We start from the raw sequence: 9,970 nt of genomic DNA, 5'->3' as shown, positions 1-9,970 counted from the left end.
TCCTGAGCCCCAGGGCTCAGCAAAACACACCAAACTCCAGGAGCCAAAACACCTTGCCAGAGAGGCAAACAACACACAAATGATGGCAAAGGTTTGACACTGTCTTAGGTGTGACTTACGAGAATTTTTCTCTGAACAGTATCAAGACTCAAAGGCATTGAAGTCACTGAAATGTTTCAAGTCATTGGAAGAAAAAAGATACAGAGATGAACTTGCTTAGCATCTAGACTTATATTTTTAAAGCTTCTCATTTTTTACTATGAAACTCTGATTATTATACCTTTTGGAAATGAAGAACTAGATTCTGAAAGTCCTTTTGTAATAAATAGAAGGGAGTACTAGTTACTAATGCCCTAAAAGTATATTATGATCAAAAGTTTTGAGATCAGGAATTTCAGCATTTTGAAGTCAGGTGTCAAATGTTGAAGCTCTGATTTTTATAAGATAAGTCAGGCATAGATCATAACGTCCAGTTCCTAAAAATGTATTTTTCTTGATTAAATATATAGAACAGCTTACTTACTTGCAATTATTTTGTATGTGTGTGGAACATTTAGTTTAATCAGCTCCTCTATTAACTATTAAGAAACAATCAAATGGGTATGAATGTATTGTATCATCTGTTGTAATCTATTGTAATATATGTATCCTCAATGTATTGATATATCAATACATACATCGATACATCATTAATGATACATATATTACAATACATTGATAATCAATATATTGTATCATCTATTGTAATCTTAAACATTATTGCATTTCTTAGAAGCTTATTTTTTGCTAAAGGGGGACGTGAACAATGCTCAGCCTGATGTTACCAATCACAATTGGTATAAAAGAATAGAAACTTCCCAGACCGGGCGCGGTGGCTCATGCCTGTAATCACAGCACTTTGAGAGGCCCAGGCGGGCTGATCACCTGAGGTCGGGAGTTCGAGACCAGCCTGACTAACATAGTGAAACCCTGTCTCTACTAAAAATACAAAAATTAGCCAGGCATAGTAGTGGACACCTGTAATCCCAGCTACTCGGGAGGCTCAGGCAGGAGAATCGCTTGAAGCTGGGAGGTAGAGGTTGCAGTGAGCCAAGATCGTGCCATTGCATTCCAGCACGGGCGACAGAGCAAGACTCTGTCTAAAAAAATCAATCAATAAAAAATAAAATAGAAGCTTCCCATAGAATAAGATTCCCCCCATCCTTAGGTCAGTAGCTGAAGCAGTGGTAACAGCTGAGGAAATTTTTTCATTTTCCAATAAAATTAAGGAAGAAAACTTACTCTTCAGTCATTGAAGAATTCGGGGTTGTGAAATCAGTGTGTGACTGTTATTTGATGTGTTGTGACACTCATGTGCTGGAGATCAGCACCTCCTTACCTGCCATCTATTTTCTACAAGTGTAGGGGTGTCTAAATTCTGGTGTCTAACCTCATGCATACTTAGAAATACATTTCACTGAGATAAGGAATGGACTTCTCCTCTACAATAGACCTTCACCTAGAGCATGTAGGCAAATTAGTTAGCATGAAGGGAGAATTGTCCCCATAAGTACATTGGGATGGTAAATAAGGAAAAAGAGTTACATTTTATGATTCAAGAAAAAATGTCAAGTAACCTCACAGAAAATTGAAACGGAAGAATCACTTCCCAGTATTTTTCTGTCCAAATTTATGCAACAGGTTCCTTCACTTATTTCTTTGAGGGCCTAATACAGGATTTGTGACACAGACACACTCTTAATCCTCAGAAAGCTTGCAGAACTTGTAGAGGCAATCCATACCGAGGCCTTGCATCTGAATAGCACTTTAGAGCTACAGAGATCTTTCACACGCTTCCCCTAATCTGATTTTGTAACAACCTGGGGAGGTAGACAGTAAATAAATAATCATCCCTATTTTATAAACTTGTAAACAGAGGAACCAAAAAATTAAGGGACTTGCTCAGTGTCACATGATAACGACAGTTTCAGCCAGGACTAAATTCAGTTCTTCTGATCTAAGTTCATGCCCTTTCCAGTATTTCTGACTGCTTGTAGTATTTGGCAGACGTTCAAACCTTTTACCAATTGCTCTTCCTGGTCCTTATAAATTGTCAAGAGTCAAACTTAGACATTCCTCACTCACTGGAATTTAAAATTCTGTGTCTACCCAAATAAGAAGTATTGAATTCTCCATGAATTCCCAGAATTGTAAGCAGGACCTTTAAAATTGTGTTGTCTGTCGTGTGTATCTTTATCTCTTCTCTGAGGACTGTTTCAATCTGTGCATTTCAAGAGAAGATTCTGAGAACTTAAACATCACTAAAGTTATTCTCATAAGGACAACGCATGAGAAAAATCTGCTGTGTATTGTCAATGGGAGTTACTACTTGAAAGTTTGGTACTTTGAAGAAACATCTGCACTTTCATGTTTACTGCAGCACTATTCTCAATAGCCAAGATATGGAGTCACAGCAAATCAATGCATAAAGAAAATGTGATATCTGTACACAATGGAATATTATTCAGCCATAAAAAGAATGAAATCCTGTCATTTACAGCAACATGGATGGAACTGGAGGTCATTATGTTAAGCCAAATGAGCCAGGCACAGAAAGACAAATATCACTTGTTTTCACTCATATGTGGAAGCCAAAGAAGTGGATCTCTACCAGAGATCAGGAGGTTCCCAGAGGCTGGGTGGTTACCAGAGGCCAGGAAGGAAAGTAGGGAGAGGCAGATGAAGAGAAGTTGGTTAAGGGGTACAAAAACAGAGTTAGATAGAAAAAATAAGTTCTAGTATTCAATAGTGGGCAACAGACAAATTATAGCTAACAACAATTTATTGTATATTACAAAATAGCCAGAACAGAATAATTGTAATGTTTCTAATACAAAGAAAAGATAAATGTTGGAAATGATGGTTCTCCTGATTTCCCTGATTTGATCATAACACATTATATATAGATATTGAAATATCCCATGTACCCCCCAAAATATGCACAATTATGATATATCAATAAAAAATTCAATGAAAGTCATTGCTTAATAAGCACAGTTCTAGAAAAAAACTATTGCAAAACAGAAGAATGATTGCTGATCTGCAAAGAGGCCAGAAAAGGGAGCATTCCTCCTTTCAAAACCAATTTAACAGAAAAGGATGTGAGGAAGCCATTAGCCAGTGCAGAAAGACTCATGTGTGGGGCGCATAAATTGCTCTACTGAAATGTTGACTTCCAAATATTACTCTGTGAAACATGTGCTAGTTCAAAGGTTAGGATGATATCCTGACGTTAAGAGAGAGACTTTTTAGCAAACAAAGTAAAGGCAGGTCTTATTATAGTTTGATGTGTACATGAGGCTTTGAAATGAAAGTCTTACAGAAGGACCACCTAACTGTCTGAAAATTATAAATATATGTATTTGAGTTTCCTCCTCTGTATAGGCTTAATTCCTAAGAAAGGAGTGACATTTCTAATGGTACCAAGTCTACTATGCCCATAACCCAGAAAAAGAAGAAAAATAGAAGAAAGGAAAAAAATAAACTTACAAACTTCCTACCGTTAGAACATCTCCATACAATTTAAATCTATAGTTTTCATTCTCAAATGGGCTTTCTAATCAGTATAACAATAGCTTCAAAAAGACACATTCTTTCTTTTCTTTTACACCAGTCACAAGAAGGTGTCAGAAGATACCTTATCTCTTCACTCTCACATCCTCTTATATCCATCGAAAAACTTCTCCCAAATTAAACATCAACCAGATAATTGAATAAAAGTTCAGTTCCTACTCCTGAAAATAATATTTTAATCAGTGCTGTGAAAAATATTCACTGCGTTATCCCTGGCAATACAAATCCTCTACAATAATGAAATTCTGGTAGTATTCAGAAGTAAGTATCTCTAGTGCCAGATCAATATAGAGAATCATAAATTAAAGTTAATGCTTATTTAGGACCTCCTTTGTGCCAAGCAAGGTTTTAGGCACATTACATCTGTCTTCTCTTGTAACACACAAGAAATCCAACCCAGCATTTTTAATGAGTGTTATTAGCACAATTTTACAGAGAGGAAATCTGATGGTCAGTGAAGTGAAGCAATTTGCTGACAGAAATGATGGTATTAAGTACCAATGTCAGGTTTTAAACTCAGGCCCGTCTCTTTCCAGCTCCTGTGGTGCTCCCTTCACTATTCCAAAACATGTAAGCACATTGTCGCTTTTCTCATTTGTAAAAAGAGTGCTGTGTCTTAATATTTAATACTGATTGATTAACATTTACTAAGACCCACATCAGAATGTGGAACAGCATTTGAGTTTTTTTGTTTTGTTTTGTTTTTGTTTTTTTTAATTTAACGAGAAAATAACCACAAAGGCATTCCACAAAGATAACTAACACTGAGGCAAGAATGTGTGCTTCATGGAGCTGGGGGGTTCTCTCTGGTGACATGTTCTGAGTGAAGAGTTTGAAAAAGGGAAGTGATGCTTCCTAGTGGGCACAGAATGTTTTGCAAGTGGCAGACGGTAATACTGACACAAGCTGTTCTTATCCACTGCGCTCCCCAGTAACTGCACACACCAAATGGGTCTGAATTATGGCTTATCCAGATGCCAGACTTTGAGGACATTCTCCATACCACTCACCTGTAAGGCAGAGTGAGCACCTGTTGGATGACTGAAACGGCTCAATGCTTATATCGTCAGGGCAGAAATGGGTTCCAGATGCATGTTAATGCTTGTATGGCTACACAAGCATGTGGCCAGGAGTGGCACACTCTTTCTTGCCACATCCCCATAGTTTGAATATTCAGAGCACAGCAGCAAGGGAGGAAGGGAGAGGGAAGGAAGTTTGATTTATTCAAGCTAGAATTCAGTGCTTAATACTGTGCTAGGCAGTGCCATAGGCATTGTCTCGTGTATTTTTTAAGGTAGTATCTGTATTCATTATTTGAATCAAACTGGAGAGATTAAATGACTTACCTAATGTCATTCTAGAGCCCACTGGGAGTCCAGGTCCATATTCTTCCTCTCCCCTATTCAACTACCTAATTCCTATAATGGTGCTTTCACCAAAACTTGAGGGATTGGGAAGGCAGTTTCCTGGGAATAATGCTGAAGGGAAATGTGGATTTAGTTAACAGGAAACCGTGCTTTTGTAGTGCTTACAATCCATACTATTTTCTTATTTTATCCAGCAGAGCTTAGCATCCAAGACATTTACTTGTCTGTTTCAACAGCTGTTAGAAATTAAAAACAAACCAATAAACAAAATTGGGCTGAGAGCTTTGGAAAGGAATTTGGCAATGTATCTTAGGTTAAACCATTTAACACTGCCAATTTTGACTGATTTTGGCCTATAAACCCCAGAATTTCTTATGGTCATCCTAATACATAAATTTAATATACACACTCATAATATTTGAGTCAGCTAGCATATCAACATACATTTATAAGATATTGCAGGGTTTTTTCTAATAACAAAGACTGCATAATGCCTAAATGCCTATTAAGAGCTGGATTAAAAAATCTAATTATTTTGCACCCATGCAATGGAATACTATGCAGCTATTAAAAAGAATAAGTAAATTATATTTGTCAACGTAAAAAGATATCTAAAATCAATTAAATGAAAAACAAGATGCATAACCAGAACAATATATTCTATAAATTGACAAGTGAATGCATATATATGAATCATATTGATTTATAAATAAGCAGATAAATAATTTGTACACACATATATGTCTATAAATCTGGGCAGAGAGATTGATTATTTGAAGGCAGTAACTCAGGAAAAACTCATTTTTATGTGTATTCTTTTGTGGCATTTAATTTTTTTTTTTTTACTCTTTGTATAGTATTTTAAAAATTATTACGATAGGCAAAGAAAACACTCTGATAGCCACAACAAAACTGTGTAGAAGAGAAGAGAGATCTCTGAGACTTCTGCCCTGCAGTGAAACAGAGAAGAGGAACATTTCTTAGTGGAAAAACAATGACTACAGGTAGAAAGGAATGAAAGGGGTTGGACCTAGTGGCTTACATCTGTAATCCCAGCCCTTTGGGAGGCTGAGGTGGGTGGATCACCTGAGGTCAGGAGTTCAAGACCAGCCTGGGCAACATGGTGAAACCCTGTCTCTACTAAAAATAAAAACATTAGCTGGGTGAGGTGGTGCGTGTGTGTAATCCCAGCTACTCGAGAGACTGAGGCAAGAGAATTGCTTGAGTATGGGAGGCGGAGGCTGCAGTGAGCCGAGATTGTGCCATTGCACTTCAGCTTGGGTCACAGAGAGAGACTCTGTCCCAAAAAAAAAAAAAAAAAAAAAAAAAGGAATGAAAAGACCCATGTTAATCCCCTTGGCTCTAGAAAAGGGTAAGATGAAGCCATTCTGGGATTAAGAAGTATCTGTCATGGGGCAAGATAATAAGTCATCTTGACCCTCCCAATCTCCCGGGTTCCTAATGCTCCCTGCTGGAGTCCCTTGTCCTGGCTATAGAACCATAGCTGCTGAACAGGCGTTTAGAAATCTCTGATCTCACTATCCAAATAGACTCCCAAATCACTCCGTATCACAATCCCCTGGTTTATTTTACTCAAAGAAAAACATAGCACTTATCACTAACTGACACTTACACATTAACTGACAGTTATTTATGTATTTGCTTATTTTAAAATTTGCTCCTACCAAAAAATAAATTCTAGAAGAGTTGACATTTCATCATGTTTAATAGTATTTCCCTAGAGTCTATAACAGTGCCAGGTACAGTATGTGAGGGGCAGGTGGATGGATGTCTGTTTGCATGCAGTCATGGATGGATGCATGACTAAGAGAGAAGGTTGCTGCTGCTGCTGAGACCACAGAGAGGAAGTTCTGAACTCACTATTCTTTAAAACTAACACTACAAGCTATGGTTAAAACTGTATTTGTGGAGGCCGGGCATGGTGGCTCACACCTGTAATCCCAGCACTTTGGGAGGCTGAGGTGGGTGAATCACCTGAGGTCAGGAGTTCAAGACCAGCCTGACCAACATGGGAAAACCCTGCCCCTACTAAAAATACAAAAAGCTAGCCAGGCAAAGTGGCAGATACCTGTAATCCCAGCTACTCGGGGGGCTGAGGGAGGAGAATCACTTGAACCTGGGTGGTTGCAGTGAGCCAAGATTGCACCATTGCATTGCAGCCTGGGCAACAAGAGTGAAACTCCATCTCAAAAAACAAAACAAACAACAACAACAACAACAAAAACTGTATTTGTGGAGGTTATAGTTTTCAAACAATAAAGAGGAATGCCTAGTTTCACAATCTGACAAGATCGAGAATAGAGCAGTCTTGAAAAATCTTTGGTGGGTGGTTTACATGACTTCTATATCAACTGGTAATAATTTTTCAGACACATGGTAGTCTAGCTTTTTAATTTTTTTTTTTTTTTTGTTCGCAATGGAGTGAGACTCTCCTAAGGACATAACAATATGGAATAACCTAGTTGGTACAGGAAATGTTTTCTGAATTCCAATCAACAACTAAGAAGCAACTATTTGAATGTAAAGCTTAGTAAACTGGAGACTGCTTGTAGAGCAGGAGTTGAAGGAACTCCTAGAATCTATCTTCAGCAAAGACAAAAAGACAACATATTAGATCTATGTGTCTTCTGCAAGTCCCTATCCTGATACCACAGCTGATTAGTCACAATAGAGCACTTCATGCTCAATTTCATGTTGGGCTGGAGTCCTGTTCCCAGAAATTTGGCGTAAGAACTAAGAAGAAGCCATCCAGTATGTCTGTGTGACTAGAGGTATAACATCTTTAGAGCTGTTGGTGACCGTATTCTGCCACGTTGAAGGAGAGACAGCCTGACAAGAAACAGGAATGATGCAGATGTGCCAGGATACATGAGGACAAGAGCTGGAGGGAAACACTGTGTCACAGACTGTCAAGTAAAGTGTTCAGGCTGATCCTTGAGGCTTTGTGGCAAGTTTTCTTTGAGTACCTGCCACAGTTCCACAGTATGGAACAACAATCAGACTTGAACCCATTCTGATTTTGCTCTTATGCACAGGAAATACTGTCTTTCTGAATCATACGTGGGAGATAAAACATATTTTTTTACCTTGGCGTTTTTATTTTTATGTAAATCTTTTTTCAAAGCTTGCATATATTACAGCATATATCAGGTTCTTACTGTCTCTCTCATACATCTACAATTCAAAAATATTCCCCTTTTATTTAAACATCCAAATACTTGGCCATGAATTTTGTCTGGATCATATATTGTTTCTAAGTTTAAGTTTTTGTTAGCAGGAACAACTGAGTTTAATCTACAATTACTTTCTGTACTATAAATAAAAGATGTGACTATTAAGCAGTATTGCTGCTTTCAATCTTGAACAAATTCACCAGATTTGGTATATTTAACTATCTTTCTGGCCTATCAGAATATTTTCTTAACCCCAGCATGGCATATGTATGAGAAAGGGAGTTATGGATTTCTACTGGACCGCAGAGTAAAAATCTTTTAAAAGCTGTTAATACCATATGCTCGGAGAAACAAGGACGATTGTGTAATTTGTTTGGAGTAGGTGGTCAACATGCATAGAGGTAGGGGATGGCCCAGGTTGCTCACTGGTGTTAAAGACATCAAAGCCAAAAGCACTTGAAGTCTTTCCTCTTCTAGGTTAGGGTTCATTTAAAACTAGCCATTTGCAAACTTGAAGACAAGTACCTGTCTTACAGGGAACCTGTAGAGGGCAGTATTGCTGTGTATTTTGTATCTGTAGACTAAGAAACTGTCCACACAGCCAAACAACCTAGGCATGAACAGATAGATAAAAGCTGCTAGATTAAAAGTCTAATTGGTTTTAAAGGATACCTGGTTTATCGCTCTTATTTTTAAAGTCACTCACAAAATTTTAAAACGTTGTCTCCTCTAAATCTTCTTTGCTTATTCACAGCACCATTTTTATAGAACGTTCTGTCCTAATGATTTAGGTTCTGTCCTTAACGACTTTAAAATATATTTTAAAAATTACAAATTATTCTATTTCAGAATCTAAAGGTAAATAACAGATATTCAATTTTCAGCTATTTTAATGCCATTTGTAGGTGGTTCTATTTTGTTTTTATTTGTGTTTGGTGCTTTTTTTTGCTAAAGAAAATACAAAAGATATCTAACAAAATTACCTCTCAAAAACGGATTTTTTTCAAAAGCTATACAAGATACTTTCTACTCTAAAGATATTTTAATATGATCACATTTTAAAACATAAGCGAAACATAAACTGATAATAGGAGATTTAAAAAGCAAAAAATGAAAGAGCTTATTTTAAAAGTGAGCTTTGCTCATGTTGCTCCAGGCATTTCCTTAAAAGTAGAAAAAAATGTTTCTAGCGTTGTTTATAATGCTTTTAAAAGAAGGAAAGAAGCAGCTATTCTCATAAGCATTTGTACTAACTGGCAATGATATCCCAGTCATGGTTTAGGTATATACAAATAAGGTCTCTGAAGTCCTATATAAATGTTTTCCCATTAAAACAGGCCAATCAGGCTGGGTGCGGTGGCTCACTCCTGTAATCCCAGCGCTTTGGGAGGCCGAGACGGGCAGATCACGAGGTCAGGAGTACGAGCCCAGCCTAGTCAACATAGTGAAACCTCGTCTCTACTAAAAATAGAAAAATAATTAGCCAGGCATGGTGGCAGTCACCTGTAATCCCAGCTACTTGGGAGGCTGAGGCAAGGAGAATCACTCGAACCTGGGAGGTGAAGGTTGCAGTGAGCTGAGATTGCACCGCTGCACTACAGCCTAGGCGATAGTGCAAGACTCCATCTAAACAAAACAAAACAAAACAAAAAAAGCAAGCCAATCAAACAACCTGAGTGCCTCTCCTGTTCAGGCATGTGGTTAAGAGACATATGGAGGCACAAAATACAGCCCCTGCCTCCAAGGAAATCACAATAGAGGTTAGGGTATGACATGAATGTAAAAAAAAAAAAAAAA

The 9,970-nt window shown here is 37.6% G+C and overlaps 1 protein-coding gene across 1 annotated transcript in view; it reads right to left on the bottom strand.

Annotated features, from left to right (window-relative positions):
- The window catches only part of LOC105554740 (rho GTPase-activating protein 24), a 320,127-nt gene that overhangs the window by 281,065 nt on the left and 29,092 nt on the right, over positions 1-9,970 (bottom strand). The window lies entirely within an intron of this gene.

The sequence above is a fragment of the Mandrillus leucophaeus genome, unplaced genomic scaffold, assembly GCF_000951045.1.
Source record: "Mandrillus leucophaeus isolate KB7577 unplaced genomic scaffold, Mleu.le_1.0 Scaffold658, whole genome shotgun sequence".
Lineage (NCBI taxonomy): Eukaryota > Metazoa > Chordata > Mammalia > Primates > Cercopithecidae > Mandrillus > Mandrillus leucophaeus.
Note: the sequence above shows the minus strand (reverse complement) of the source record. Positions and strands in the feature narration are given on the sequence as shown.